A 16,916-nucleotide genomic window follows, 5' to 3' on the forward strand; every position below is an offset into this window, starting at 1 on the left:
TTTACAAAGCTTCACCGCCGAACATAGTTCGCAGCAGAAGAATTCAGAAGATTCATGACCGAAGGCTACCGAATATATTGACGCGAAGGAGAATTATTTACAGTAAAATTGATGATGTGAATACAGATAATATTGTCAATATCGACGTATTGACAATGCGAAAGAAACGGACACACAAGGCTTTTCAAGTTACTACCTAGGACAATCAACGAGTAAGCAATGGAGTAGGGTAGAGAACAACTTCGGCCTAAGCGCCCATTTAGGGCCAATCAAGCAGAAAACATCAAATAAATCCATGATTTCGGCGTTAACAGGTACACACTTAGATTTTTTCGCCGAGATGGGCACCACCGAGCAGCTCGGCATTTTATTTTGCTGGATCTCAGTGAAAAACTTGCCGAGATTCAGCTAACAAACGGGAATTTTGCCGAGATCTCAGCTAACAAACATATTTTTTGCTGAATTTCCAGCAAAATAAAATGCCGAGCTGCTCGGTGGTGCCCATCTCGGCAAAAAAATCTAAGTGTGTAAACTCTGCTTTTGGTACGATAGTTTAGTTCAAATGCTACCGAACGAAGTCAACAAGAACGTATGATAAAAATTTGTCCACCTAATATTCTCAAATACACATGAAGCGCTCCGACCGAATCAATCTTTATCTTCATCCGATAGGTCGAAGTGAAATCATTGGCGTTTCAATGTATTAGACAGAGTTAAGAATCTGTAGGCCGAGTTTGGCGTCAAGAAGAAGTGTTAGACTTTTAACAATATCTCTACAATTTGTTTTTCTTTATCAAATCTTACGGTACTTACGGAAAGGTAAATAAATTTAGAAGCTATCAGTAATAATAACATTCCGGTTGGTGCTAAACTACGCAAGATTAAGAAAGACTAAGTGCGGGTTGTGCTTAGTAGACCGGAAATGGGGTAGTTAACCCTACCTGTTTCTACAGGAGATAAGATTTAAGTTTACTATCCTTCTAGGGAAACCTTCAAAAGAGTGATGAGGGCTGAAAATTTCGCCGTGATGCAATGGCGATACGATACGCTAATGACGAATAGCAGAAATAGAAATACAATGTATGATGACGGTTTCACAATTTTGCAGGAGAGAAATCTTAAAAGACATTTATTAGGGGAAATGACGGCTTCGGGCTGACAGACTATTTTCGGCAACCCAAATTGAAACACTATTTTCACTGGATTTTCTTACGAAAACACTTCGCTGAATGCATGTAAACGATTCTTTATGCTTTCAGCTTCGATTTGACTATATTTTTACCACTGAGAAAAATCAATCTAGCAAGGTTTTCTTGAAATGCAACACACGCACTACAAATTGTAGTTGATTTCGAGTTGCCGATAATAGAACAGGAGATTTACATGCAGTTCAAATGGAACGGTTGCCGAAGAAAAACTGGTTGCCGACAATACTCGCTCTCACTAGAGAAGATTGGAGCTTTGTAAAAGCGTTTCAAATCAGTTTTTGACAATTCTTTCGACTGAAATTGTTAGAGCAGCTGGCAGCAAAAGATTGTAAACAAACCAATAATGCATATGTGTGCGTTCCTTAGAGAAAAAGGCTATAGAAAGAAGGTCGCTGCTTAGGTTGCCGAGAATACGTAAATTCCCCTATCTGAAAAAAAAATTAATAATTTTTTTGGTTCTTTAATTTCCAAAAAAAATATCGGTTTTTATACGGTTTTAACAGGCGATTTTCTGAGCACAAGGATATTTTGGTCGATGCTATATAGGGTTTTTGATCTAATTTCCATCCTACTAAGCACAACCCGCGCTTTCCCTTTCTTTTTTCATCAAAAAATGGAATATTTCTGTCAAAGATGAGTTCTAAATTTATTCACCTTTCCACTCGCCTTTCCATACCTACCGTTGGATTTGATATAGAGTCACAAATTGTTGAGATATTGTTTAAAATCTATTACTGCTTCTTGATTCTAAATTCGTCCTACGAGTTTCAATTCCGTCCTAACGCATTGAAACGCCAATCGATTTTCTTCGTCCTATGGATAAACGTAGAAAAAGAGGATTCGTTAGGAGCGTAAACATTCATACAATGCGCTCTAATAGGATTTATGTTGTAGTTAATGGCTACACGATGACCGGGAACAATTCAAGTGTCCCTATCGAGAGCTGACGGGATGTCTGACATACCTCATGCTGTCTTCCCGTCCGGAGATTTGTGCCGTCTGTTCCAGAGTGCGCCATCAGAGGAACATTGGAAGGCTCTCAAAAGAGTCCTACGCTACCTTCAAGGGTGTCTATCATCGTGACGAGGAGTACGTTCCACTGCTCGGGTTTGCGGACGCAGATTGGGGCGGCGATGTGAACGATAGAAGATCCACGTCAGGATTCTGCTTCAAAGTTTTCGGCAACACGGTGACATGGGTTACACGCAAGCAAGCAACCATTTCGTTGTCCTCAACCGAGGCGGAATACGTTTCTCTGAGCCAGGCTGCATGCGAGGCAATTTGGCTACGAAATCTCGTTACGGGGTTTGGTTTTGTGCTGGATGCACCTCTTGTCATCTTCGAGGACAACCAGTCCTGCATCCAAATTGCGAAGGAGTCAAGGGACCAAAAACGGCTCAAACATCTTGACATCCGGTACAACTTTGTTCGAGCAACGAGAGATTGAGGTGAGATATGTACCGACTCAGGATCAAGTTGCTGATATCTTCACCAAGGGCGGAGAGCTTCAAGAACCATCGTAACACGCTTGGTTTGAGAGGGGGTGATGTGAAGCAAACCGAAATATGAAGCTGAGATAAAAAGTAGCAGGCTTTGTAATTAATCAATTAGCTATATAAGTTCCTGTGAGATTATACTCATTCTCTGTTAGCTCGCTCTCTCGAGTTGTTTGAAAAGTTCGTGGCGTTAGTGTTCGCGCTCTCTCTTTCGCGGTTTGTCGTGCGTGTGTGTGTGTGCCCCGTAATGGGGAAGCATCGGTCGCGAAGCCCGGCGAAGGTCCAGAACCCCGGTGAAGGAAGCTCCGGTGTGCCTACCTCGAACAGGTTTGCTGTTCTCCCCATGGATGGGAATATCCAGCCAGCTGTGTTGGAAAAACGCAGCAAGAAGAGGAAGAAGAATCGAGGCCAGTCCGATGTCACTGCGACGAACGCCAGCGACATCGGTGATTTCGGCAACGCCATCGGCAACGAAAATTCTGCCGGCCCGAGTGCAGCAAAAGTGAAGCTACCTCCATTGGTAGTGAAAAATGCGCATCTTAATGAGCTCATCGCAGATCTAGCGACGCTGGGCGTTAAAGCCGAATACAAGTTGGGCAGAGTCGGCACCAAGGTGGTGCTCCGTACCAAAGCGGAGTATGACTTGGTCGTCACCCACCTGAGGACTTCCAAGGTGGAATTCTTCACCCACGACATTCCCGGTGAGAAGCCATTCAAGGTCGTCATTAGGGGCCTACCAAACTTCGACCCGAAGTTTATCGAAGCTGAAATCAGAGACCGGACAAGGAAGGACGAAAACGTGAAGGCGTATCCGGATAGCCTTTTCCTGGTACACTTCCAGAAGGGAACGGTGACACTCAACGCGCTGAAGGCCATCCGCTCCATCAATTCCATCATCGTTCGCTGGGAGCCATACCGTGGCGGCCATCGTGATGTGACTCAGTGCCAACGGTGTCTGAACTTTGGACACGGCACCCGAAACTGCAACATTAAGCCACGCTGTGGCAATTGCGCTCAAGACCACGCCACTTCCGACTGCCCTGCGGATGGAGCAGTGGAGTTAAAATGCGCCAACTGTGGTTCCGACAGACAGTGCTCCAAACGCGAGGATTTCAAGCGCATCCGAAATCAAGCGTCCACCAACAATCAACCAGCACGAAGGAAGGATAAGGCCCCGGCTTTCAGGACGGAGGACTTTCCGCCTCTTCATGGTCAAGCGAATCCAAGGGTGCGATCCGTGCCCCCTGGATCTTCTACCGGACAAAGCTCTCCATCCCCCCTGGATTCTGGAGGCAACCAACAGCTCAAACAAATAATCCCGATCTGTTCTCAGCAGATGAACTGATGGAGATTTTTATCAACATGACCGGTGCTCTACGTAAGGGCCGCAATAAGCCCGAACAGATCCAAGTGCTCGGTAAGTTAATCATCCAATATGGTGTCTAAACCGCTAACCATCGCTACCTGGAACGCTAGCTCTGTAAGAGTTAACAGATTGAGCTTGCCGACTTCCTCCGCAAGCATAGCATCGACGTGGGTCTTCTAACCGAGACCCATCTAAAGTCCGGCGACAGCTTCTGGTTGCCTGACCACAACATTATCCGGCTTGATCGCACCAGCTCCAGGGGGGGTGGTGTAGCGGTCATCGTCAGAAAGGGAATCAAGTTCTGCACTCTGCCCCACGTCCGCACTTCTATCATCGAGGCCGTTAGTGTGGAGGTGGAATCACCAACTGGAAACGTCCGGTTTATCGCTGTTTACTGCCCACGTCAGTGTACCACAAGCAATGGCCTAGGCATCCAATTCAAGAACGACCTGACCGCCATCACTCGTACTACCCAACAAACATTGAAAGCAGAATAAGCACAAATTGTTTGTTGGGTAGCTCCCGATTCATCGTTGGGGGCGACCTGAACGCCCGCCATGAAGCTTGGCAGAACTATCAGCGAAACCGGAACGGATGTCTATTGTTCGACCACGCACAACATGGACTGTACACTGTGCAGTTTCCGGACGAACCAACTTTTACCTCTCCGGCGGGAAATCCGTCCACCCTGGACTTCTTCCTGTCAAACATCTGACTATCCAAACCGGAGGCGCACAACGATCTCAGCTCCGACCACCAACCGGTGGTGACTGAAGTCGGTGTCAACGTGGTTCCTGCTAGAGGCTGCCTGCGTAAAGACTACCACCATGTCAACTGGGTGCAGTACGGTCGAATGGTGGACAGCAACATCGATGAAAATCCACTGCTCGACACCGTAGATGACATCGACCGGGCGTTGGAAGGACTCCAACAGGCCATATCCGAGGCTGACGAGACATGCGTTCGACAAGTTCCTGTGAGGGGTAAGTTTGTTACTATTGATTTCCACACCCAATTATTGATTCGATTGAGAAATGTGCGTAAACGCCAGTTTCAGAGGACTGGAGACCTGGGCAAAAAACGTAATATGGCCGATCTGAACAGGCAGATTGCTTCCAGAATGGACTCACTCCGAAATGAAAGTTTCGGGCGTGTTGTCCAGAATCTCCAGAATGGTCTAGAAGGTAGCCAAGGTCCTGAAAACTCATCCCAAACCCATTCCACCTCTCAGAGTCGAAAATGATGACGATCGGCTTTTAATCACCCCACAGGAGAAAGCAAATGCGATCGGCAAGCACGTCGCTTCATCGCATTTGCTTGGCTCGACTATCCAAAGTCCGCTCGAAGATCAGGTTGTGCAATGCGTTCAAAACCTAGATGCCTCCCCTTGTGTCGTGCCTCCGGCGGATATGATTACAGTACAACAGATTTGCTCAGCGCTGAAATGCACCAAGAACATGAAGGCTCCCGGGTTTGACGGTATATTCAACTTGATCTTGAAGAGACTCAGCATGAAAGTGCAGTCTCTTCTAACCGCTATCTTCAACAGATGTTTGGAACTGCACTACTTTCCAAGCATCTGGAAAGTAGCAAAAATCATACCAATCCGCAGCCCGGTAAGGATCCAACATTGCCTTCAAGCTACAGACCAATCAGCCTCCTTTCAGCGCTGAGCAAATTGTTCGAGAAACTCATTCTCAATCGTTTGCTCAAGTTTATCGAGGAAAATAACATTCTCCTTCCGGAACAGTTTGGGTTCAGAAAGGGGCAATCCACCAATCATCAGCTAGTACGGGTGATGAATAACGTCCGAAGTAACAAAGCTGTATCCAAGTCCACAGCCATGGCCTTGTTAGACGTTGGCACAAGGGTTGAGTGGTCTGCCGAAGTAACCTATCTCGGGATGTTGTTCGATGAAAAGCTCCTCTTCCGTTCGCATGCAGAGAAAACAGTAGTCAAGTGTTCTGTCTTGGTTAGGTCTCTGTATCCGCTGATTTGCCGTAGATCCCGCCTCTCAAGGGTGAACAAACTGGCTGTCTACAAACAAATCATAGCACCTGCGATCCTCTACGCAGCTCCGGTGGGGGAATCATGTGCTCAGACTCACAGGAACAAAATTCAGGTCGCTCAGAATAGAGTGCTGAGGATGGTTCTTGATCGTCCTTTCGACACTAGAATAACAAATTTACATGAAGAGGCAGGCTTTGCCAAAATAGATTCAATAGATTCAACGAAATTAAGACTAAATTTGCACAAAAATGTAATTTATCAGAACATGCTTTGATAAGCAATTTGTATTTAGTAGATTAGGTGTATATTGTAGTTGTAGGTTAGTTGTAGTTGTAAATAGTAGTTATAAGTAGTCTCCTTTTTCAAATTTAAAACAAACCAATCCCACCAAGGTGGTCATTTTTAAAACAGGCCTGATAGGACTAGGAACTGTAATTAATAATAATTGAAATTTCAAAGGAACTAAAGTTGAAAAGACGCATCTGTGTCACATGATAAGTAATACATGTAAACCACACAATACAAGAAATAAAGATCATTTAACATTGTAATTGTAATTGTAATTGTTCATAGGCTGTGCCTTCCGCTAAGAAGGCTTATCTAGGGACCAACCGCCTAGTCTATACACCTACTGTCCTTCCCGTTGCACTCGTCAGCTCGTGCGATACTCTAGACACACATGGGTGGTCGTATCCGGGTCCTCCCCTGGGTAGGCTCGTGTCCGTCCAGGTTCTGGTACATTAACTTATCTATATGCATGGTAATTATACTTTTAAAACTCACCTTTTGATTATAATGTCGAAAATGCTGAAACTAAATAAAGGTTAGCGATCCATATAAGGTGTGTGCTGCGACGGAGTAGTAATTGAAGGAAATGAGGTTCTGATGTGAAGTATAGGTAATTCTAAAATAGGTAAATCAATTAATCATTAGCTGCTAACAGTTACTAATAAATGGGTACGATAAATCACTCATCAATGAGTATTGCCACTCCCACTGAAAAATGGGCAAAACCTTAATCATAAATGGATATTCGATTCCTACCGTGTATTTAAAGTAGTTAGGATCTTATCAAGCAAGCACACACCTTTTACGATTCTTATCCTACTTACGGTTTCCTGCATATACGACTTTTCCTAGATACAAGCTTCGTCCAGTATACATTGGCTGTCTCCAACCGGCATGATCCTTTCTGTCTGCTTCCTCTTGCCGGTGCAAGTTAAATTCTTCTTTTCTTGTTCCAATTTTCTCGCTACTTTTCTCCTATTGATCTTCTGGTCGTGTTCCCATTTGTCCTCAGGCAGTTAATATTAGTACATGATAAAGGGTTATACGGTCAAAATTTGGTCAATTTTGCATTTAAAAAACCTGAACACCCCTCATTTTGAAGGTGTGTGTGTGTAGAATGTTGCTCCTATTTTGATTTTGGAATTCACTCTTCAGTTGTCAAAATGCCGTCCAAGCAAGAAGAGCAGCGTATCAAAATTTTGCTCGCGCATCGCGAAAATCCGAGCTACTCGCACGCAAAGTTGGCAAAATCGCTAAAAGTTGCCAAATCAACCGTTACAAATGTAATTAAAGTGTTTGGGGAACGTTTGTCGACAGTCAGGAAGTCTGGATCGGGGGGAAATCGAAAACCGGAAGCCGCTGAGACGACAAAGAGAGTTGCCGGTAGTTTCAAGCGAAACCCTAACCTCTCTCTCCGAGATGCCGCAAATAAGCTGGGTGTATCGTCTACAACCGTGCATCGAGCCAAAAAACGAGCCGGACTATCGACTTACAAGAAGGTAGTGACTCCAAATCGCGATGATAAACAAAATACGACGGCCAAAGCGCGATCCCGGAGGCTGTACACGACGATGCTGACGAAGTTTGACTGCGTGGTAATGGACGAAGAAACCTACGTCAAAGCCGGCTACAAGCAGCTTTCGGGACAGGAGTTTTATACGGCAAAAGGAAGGGGAAAGGTAGCAGATGTTTTCAAGCACATGAAACTGTCAAAGTATCTGTGGCTTGAAAAGCAGCATTTTCATAGCTTCCGGGACTGTCAACCAAGAAATTTACGTGAAAGAGTGTTTGAATAAACGTCTGCTGCCTTTCCTGAAGAAACACGGTTGTTCCGTACTGTTTTGGCCGGATTTGGCATCTTGCCATTACGGTAAAAAGGCCATGGAGTGGTACGCCGCCAACAACGTGCAGGTGGTTCCCAAGGACAAGAACCCTCCCAACACGCCAGAGCTCCGCCCAATTGAGAAATACTGGGCTATTGTCAAGCGGAACCTAAAGAAGACCAAAAAAACTGCTAAGGGCGAGCAGCAGTTCAAGGCAAACTGGCTTTCTGCGGCGAAGAAGGTGGACAAGGTGCCCGCATAAGCGAGAACCATAAATTGACCTTACCTAAAATGGTTATAAATTGTTTATAATCCCTGCTAAACTTCAACTGAAATGGTTATGGAACTTTACATGAACGTTTAATGATAAAGTTTTAACCTTAAGTATTATAGTTTTTTGGAAGTGGACCTTACAAATAATGGGTTGTTAAGAACCATTACCATTCAAAATTCTTGTTTTCTCCATACATTTTCGCAAAGAAAACTATACTAAAACCTTTTAACTTATGGTTTGAGAACATTAATGGTAATGGTTATGGTAAGCAGTAAGGTCCATGAATGGTTTTGTAACATCGATCAACTTTATGTGGAATATATCGCGAATTGGTTGCCTGCAAATTACTGATTACCAATTCACGATATATTTCACGTAAAGTTGAGCGATAATACAAAACCATTAATGGACCTTACTGACTACCATAACCATAACCATTAATGTTCTCAAACCATAAGTAAAAACGTTCTAATATAGTTCTCTTTCCGATAATGTATGGAGAAAACAAGAATTTGGAATGGTAATGGTTCTTAACAACCCATTATTTGTAAGGTCCGCTTCCAAAAAACCATAATACATAAGGTTAAAACTTTATCACACAAACGTTCATGTAAAGTTCCATAACCATTTCAGTTGAAGTTTAGCAGGGATTATAAACAATTTATAACCATTATCGGTAAGGTCATGTGATGGTTCGCGTTTATGCGGGTGGCTGTACAAAATCTGATGGCAGGGGTCAAGTGTAAGGCCCGGCAATTCGGATTTGGAAAAGCGGAAGCCTAACTGAATATTTTTCCTGAATTTTATACTAATTGAACTTGAAAAAGAAATTTAATTTGATTTTTTAAATAAACGATTTCACCGATTTACACGCGTTTTCCCTTGACCAAATTTTGACCGTATCACCCTTTAGGAAGAAAGAAAGAAATAGAACAAGTTAAGTGTGAGCCGCATGCATTGGTTACTTATTTGGGTCATGGTGTTGTCTTCCCTATTTATTTGCCTCTATTCTCATATCGCAACGTTTAACTCACCCCCTTCCCTCACACTATTATAGTCGGAAAAGAGAACCCATATTTAGTAATCTATCGCCAACTGCGATGCAGAAGATATTAATAGCAAACTAATCTGGAACTGGTCTAAGACATATGACCCAGTGAGTATTGACACCTCACACTGTTGTGAATGAGCACGGACGCGAGATTTACTAGAGTATTAAATGCAAAACGCAAATTCAAAATAAAACTTGACAAGACATCGTCAATCCCCTTATTTTTGGGCAGGGCCTGACGATGAGAATCTGATTTTGATCAGTGAACGGGCCCCATATGGTACATTTTCTCACTATGAACCTGTCATTTCCAGCCTATCTGAACTATTTAATAAATGGAACATTCGGAAAATTTACGCCTTGATGAACGGTTGATTTCAAGCAGTTCTCTGAAGTTCTTTTCCAATTGTGTTGAAAGGTGAAAAGTTTGTGATTGAACTTAGTTTTTATTTTTTTACGAACTATAATATTTTCTTCGAATTTCAGCGGGAGTGTAAAAAAGAAAAAAATCGTTTTCGAAGTTGTAACGAGAAGGAGCAGATAAGATGGCGGAAGGCGGCGGCACGGATCCGCCTGATCCAGGAGCACGAGGAGTATCCAAAATGGAGACAGAAAATGGAAGACAAAATGGCAGCATACAAACAAATCAGAAGAGAGATACGTACCTCTACACGGTTCGTGATGAAGCACCATACCGTGTGTTCGTTGAATGCATTGGCCAGGATAAGATCAACAAGTTCGCAGTGGGTTCGATGATCAAGAAGTTGGAAAATTACCGGAACTTCATTACGGAGCTGAAGTATCTAGGACGTAACAAGATCATCGCATTTTTCACCAGTTACATCAAGGCAAACCTGTTCGCAGGAGATGAACGTGTCAAGGAAAAGGGATACAAAACATATGTACCCCGTCATCTAATCAGTGTACGAGGTGTACTTTCCGGAATACCGGTTGACATTACGGAAGAAGAAATCAAAATGGAAATCGAGTGTGATTATCCAGTGCTTGATGTTTATCGTCTGAACAGATTCATCGATGGAAGGCCAAAGCCAACAAATCGCGTTAGTGTAACATTCAGAGCTAACCAGCTACCTGAGAAAGTGAAATTGTTCTGCTGCACGAATCGAGTTCAACCATTTGTACAGAAATTACTATTCTGTGACAAATGCCATCGGTTCAATCATAAGACCGACAATTGTAAAGGTAGACGGCGGTGTCCAAAATGTTCAGGAATTCACGACGAAGACGATGAAAACTACATCAACTGCACAAATCAAGTGAAGTGTTTCTACTGCAAGTCTGCACATCGTACAACTGACCAGGATTGCCCGGAAAGGGAGAAGCAACAACGGATTAAAACGATGATGGCAAAACGAAGTCTTACCTACATTGAAGCTCGTGAATTGCTGGTTCCTCGGTTAACTAGCAACATCTATGAAACATTGGCTGATGGCAAGGAGTACCCTACACCAGCTGAAAGTTTCGCGAAGATGACAGCAGGGAAATACTCAAAAAAAAACAACATCACCCACAGGTGCAATCCCGAAGCGTCGGGTGGATGGAATCCAACAGAATACCATAAGTCAAACGGTAATAGCAACAGAGCACAAAACGGATCGACAAGAAAAACGAAAGAAAGTCGATGCTGAGAGGAACAGGATCGTTAATGAGCACAGGATTGATATGTCGCCAGTAACTGGAACAGGGCTTAATAATAGACAAGCAGCAACCGACAAAGAGCGATGGGACAGCTTCACAGCACAAGCCAACAAGAATGCCATCGAGATTGCGGAGCGAAACATGCACGGAGCATTAATGAATTTCTATTCGGACTTAGTGCAGAAGAAAGATCTACCTCAGGAGTGGCAAAAAGTCATAAAAGAGTTAACAAAACAACATTTCAAGCTAAGTAATACTATTTTCTAATTTTATTTATTGTTTTTCTAAAATGGATGCGTTCAAATTGATACAAGTAAACATTCAAAGTTTAGCTAAAAATAAAGAAGAGCTTCAAAGGTCATTGCTCGGCGGTGGCTATTCAGCAGCTTTGCTATCTGAGACGTGGACAAATTCAGAATTAGAATCTACAAATAAGTATAACATATCACGGTATCACAGGTTTTTTAATTCAAGAGAAGATAACTATGGAGGAGTTGGAATATACTTAAAACAAGATTGGGCATACTTAGAAATTGCTTTTCCTCAGTTAAATAGAGCTACACAGGTTGTTGGAGTTGAAGTAGTACGATTGGACTTGGCCATCATTTCCGTTTACGTGGCCCCTTCGATAATACGTCAGGAATTGGAGGAAGATTTAACAAAAATATTCGAATCTGTCAAAAAATATAAAAAAGTTATTATTGGTGGGGATTTTAATGGGCATCATTTTACATGGGGAAATGATTTTAATGATTTTAGGGGGAACATTTTAATGGAAAAGGTAGATGAATATAATGTGATTATTCTAAATGATGGCTCTAAAACATATTTTCCGGTAGAGCTCAATAAAAAATCTACTGCTATAGATGTTTCACTTTGCTCACCTGTTCTCTACAACGATGTTGTATGGAAAACGTTAGATTATAACATCGGAAGTAATCATGTAGCTATTGAAATATCTTACACTATTCAGAACCAGTATAAGAGAGAAAAATATGTTTTTAATTATAAGAAAATTAAAGATGAAATTAGTAAGTTAGATTTATCAAATTTAACAGACATTAATGAGTTTCAAATGAAAATTGAAAATTTTTTCAAACAATGTAGGATTAAAAATAAATATACCCCAAAATTTTGGTGGTCATGTAAAGTAGAAGAAGCCTGGAAAAATAAAAAGAAAAATAGAGCAGAATTCAATAAACAATCATCTTTAGAAAATTTAATTAAGTTTAAAAGAGCACAAGCAATTTTTGATAAAATTAAAAGAGAGGAAAAAATCAATAATTTTCGTGAGTTTGTTGATAGTATAGATCCATCATCAAATTCTTCACAACTTTGGAACAAAATTAACAAGCTGACAGGTAAACACAGAAAACAGATAAGTAACAATATTTTAATAGAAGATGAAAATCTAGCGAACCAATTTTTAGATAAGCATTTTGGAATAAATGATTTCACAGCTTTGGAAGGCCATTATGGCAGCGTTAATTATAACTTATTGAATCTTCAAAAGTTCAATAAAATAGTTGAAAGTAAAAATAAAACTTCATCTCCTGGGGAAGACAAAATTTCATATGATATGTTGAGTGTGTTATCAGATGATTCCAAAATCGCAATTGTTAAAGAAATAAACAACAATTGGAGGAATTGTTTCTTACCGTTATCGCTAAAAACTATTAAAATTGTCGCTATACCGAAACATGGGAAAGATCAATCTAACATCGATGGCAAGAGACCAATTTCTCTTGTTCCCACTTTAACAAAAGTAACAAATTGTGCAGTTTTAGATAAACTACATTTATTTTTGGATAATAACAACATTATTCCAGCAACTTCTTTTGGCTTTCGTAAACATAATTCTACAATAGCTTGTTTAAATTTTGTAATCAATTCAGTATTACATAATAAAAGAGATGGATTTTTGACAGCAATAATTTTTTTAGATCTATCGAACGCTTTCAACAAAATTAATACAGATATTCTGGAACAAATTCTTTTAAAACATTCAACTCCTTTTGAGATAGTTAATTGGATAACAAATTTTCTTAAAAATAGGAAAATAATATTTAAAACTGAAAATCGCGTGATTGAAAGATTTGTTTCGAACGGTCTTCCCCAGGGTGATGTAATGTCGCCAACTCTGTTTAACATTTATACTGCACAATTGCATGAACTGTCAAATGGAGATGTAGTTTTAGTCCAATTTGCTGACGACTTTGGTGTAATTATCAAAGCTAAAAATTTGGAGCATTTGAATCACAAAGCACAGTCATTTATGAATAATTTGAGTATAGAAATGGGAAAGTTAAAATTTACAATAAATCATGAGAAAACAAAAGCAATCATTTTCCAAAATAGCAACAATATTCTTAACGTGAAACTTAACAACCAATTAATAGAAACAGTTAATCATCATATGTATTTAGGAATAACTTTAGATAAATTTCTTAGTTTTGGAGCTCATATAAAACAAATAAAAAGTAAAATTTCTGATAGATAGAATATGATTAAGGTAATTAGTGGTATAAAAACTGGTAGTCATCCTCAAACTTTAATAAATGTTTATCAATCTCTTATTAGAAGTGCAGTTGAGTATGGTTCTTCAATTTATAATAATTCTAAAAAAACGAACAAACAAATTTTACAAACAGTTAATAATATTGCGTTGAGGAAAGTTACAGGCTGCACACGTTCAACTCCTTTAAATACACTTATGGCAATAGCGCGACAAGAACCAGTTGAATTAAGACATCAGTATTGTACAGCAAAAGAAATTGGTCGTTACTTTTTCACAAATAATATTGTTTCTGAACAACTTAAATCTACAGACTTGAATACAATTTCTCATGACAAGTGGTCATACTTAGAAAGTATATATTTTAAATATAAGCTTGTAATTGACAATATATCGCCGCTAGAAAAGTTGCTTGAGAAACCAATTAATTTAAAAATTGAAAGTGATATAAAATGTTTAGTAAGCAAAAAATCTAATACAAATCCAATTCAGCTAAAACAAGCAGCACAGACAAACAGACATAACACATTGAATATTTTTCACTGTAAAACATCGTCGCTAAAACATTACCGCCATCTGTTGAGTACACTGTGGTGGGCACTACGCTGAACAGATGGTGGTAGTGTGTAAACGTCAAACGCAAGGGAATTGACTATGCGCGCCACAGGTGGCGGTACTACCAACTACGATACTTTTAAATTGCCCGTTAAATGCTTGTTCGATGAACAACTTTCGAGTGTTATGTCTGTTTGTCTGTGCAAGCAGTATTGTGTCTAATGAATGGTAAATATAAATTTAGACCTCGAATTTTTACGGACGCATCAAAATGTGGTAATGTATGTGGAATAGGTATTTTTAACGATTATCTCAGATCAAGACAATCAATTCGTTTAGAAAATGAAACGTGCATAACGACAGCGGAAGTCATTGCAATTGATATAGCCTTAAATAATATTTGTGACAATCAAATAGAAAATGCAGTTATTTACACTGACTCTAGATCATCATGCCAAATTTTAAATGCGGCATCTAATAGTTCTCAAAACAATAAATTTTTAAATGAGATGATCCGTAAGGCTTCACGTTGGTCGGTTACCATTCAGTGGATTCCTAGCCATGTAAATATTAATGGCAATGAAATTGCAGATGCACTAGCAAAACACGCTATTAACGGACCGGTGGTCATGTCCAACGTACTATTTATCAAAGATGCTTTTCTGATTTTAAAGAACAAACTATTGGAAAATGTAAACCTGTGGTATCGTGATTATGCAGAAATTTAAGGCAAGGGTCTCAAATTTTTCGGATTTCAGAATCAATTTGAGAAAATTCCTTGGTTTTATGATAGAAGTTTGAGTAATACTGAAGTGAGACTGTTGAATAGGTTGCTGTCAGGCCATGACTATTCAAAGTATTGGCTCGCCAAAATGAAACTCGTGGATGACCCGGATTGCGAAATTTGCCAAAAACCCGAAACGGCAGAGCATGTTATTTTGTTATGTTGTAGATTTGGACACATCAGATCAAAATATCCATTCGAGTGTAAATTTAAAACTTTGCTTGAACTGTTCCAATCAAAGGACATTGATACATTCAAAGAGGTAGTGATGTTCTTAAAAGAATGTAAATTAGATTTATAAATTTGATATTCATAAATGTGAAATGCACAAAACGTAAAGCAGTCGACTGCCCAAAAGCTGTCCATGCGACATAAAAAGATGCATAGGGCAATATAGTCTTCGTCACTCAGCCCTCCTTTTTGAGTTGTCAAACTCACACAGCTCACACAGAAGAAGAAGAAGAAGAAGAAGAAGAATAAATGGAAACCATAACATGGGTTACGCTTCCCCTAAGCGGGCCCTCCGCATCCTATCTCTGTCTTATCTCAAATGCCAATGGTTTGAATGTATCAATATATACATTGGAAATGACGTTCAATCAAATAAACCTATACCCCACTCACTTGGCCAGGCTTCAGAATCGTCCAGTGGGCAGTGCGCTCTACACTCCAAGTTCCCTTTCTTTCAAATTCACCCCAAATTTGATATTTTACCTCTTTGAGTGTTGATTAATCACAATGAAACATTGTGACAGAGCACGGACTTGAGGTTACTAGAGTATTAAATAATCTAGGTCCTATTTAGGATTATATCTGAAAAAATCCAAATCTGGCCAATGCCCACCAAGAAATAAAGATCATTTAAAGTCAAAATACTCATTCCCTTTTGCCACTAAACCACTGCCTCGACAACACCTTTCAATAGTCACATAGTCCAATTTCCTGGTCAAACCGGCTCTTCACCAGGTAAGTCGCACAATAAGAACCTTTCATGGTCCCAAAAACCCCTGCATACAAATTTTCACGCCGATCGGTTCAGTAGTTTCCGAGTCTATAAGGGTCAGACAGACAGACAGAAATTCATTTTTTATATATAGAATATAGATATAGATATGTAGAATATAAGAATACAATACTACCCATTATTTTCTGCAAAAAACGATCCCTTCAAGGTAATCGAGCATGTCAAAACCACAACACTCCATGACAAAATATGATTAAGATTCCGCTTGGAATGTAATGAACAACAATGATACGCGATAATTCATATAGTTTCTGCCGTTGATAATTAAATTTAAATATACGAATGGTACTGCCAACGGCGACTACGACGACGAAAACAGCGAACTTCGAACTTACCATTTATCTAGGATATAGGGGGAGGAGGGGCATAGTGAGCATCCCGCAGTTTGGCTCTGAATCTCCAGCTGCATGAAACAAATCAACTGGTAGTAGGTTCAACAGCATTATGATATTGATCCTACCACCAACCAAATTGGTTCCGAACGGCCGGAAGTCCAAGCTGGTGCACGGGATGCTAACTATGCTCCACCTGTTCACTATGTCCCTCTTACCCCTAACACTTTTGCCCGGCACCTCCACTGGATCTACATGTCCATCATCTGTCACTGTTTGCAAAAATATCTAATAGCAATACCTGTGTTGTGATATTTCCTTCAACGAAAACAAATTTTCTTGCATCGCCATAGTCATCTGGTAATCGCTGGTACACCGATCACTCGGAATGAGCGGACCACACATCATTGAATCAATGTAGATAAGTATGAGATGGTGCTATATGCAAAGTACGAAAAGAGAATGAAAGAAATACGAAAGGGAAGTGACAATTTCATCGGACTCCTCAACTAACCATACTCAAGCAAGTTA

General features: G+C 40.4%; 1 protein-coding gene across 1 annotated transcript in view; it reads left to right on the forward strand.

Annotated features, from left to right (window-relative positions):
* Positions 1 to 16,916, forward strand: part of LOC135699133 (heat shock protein beta-1) — a 560,186-nt gene that overhangs the window by 316,821 nt on the left and 226,449 nt on the right. The window lies entirely within an intron of this gene.

This window comes from Ochlerotatus camptorhynchus, unplaced genomic scaffold, assembly GCF_037179485.1.
Source record: "Ochlerotatus camptorhynchus isolate MF236.1 unplaced genomic scaffold, CSIRO-AGI_Acam_v1.1 ptg000102l, whole genome shotgun sequence".
Lineage (NCBI taxonomy): Eukaryota > Metazoa > Arthropoda > Insecta > Diptera > Culicidae > Ochlerotatus > Ochlerotatus camptorhynchus.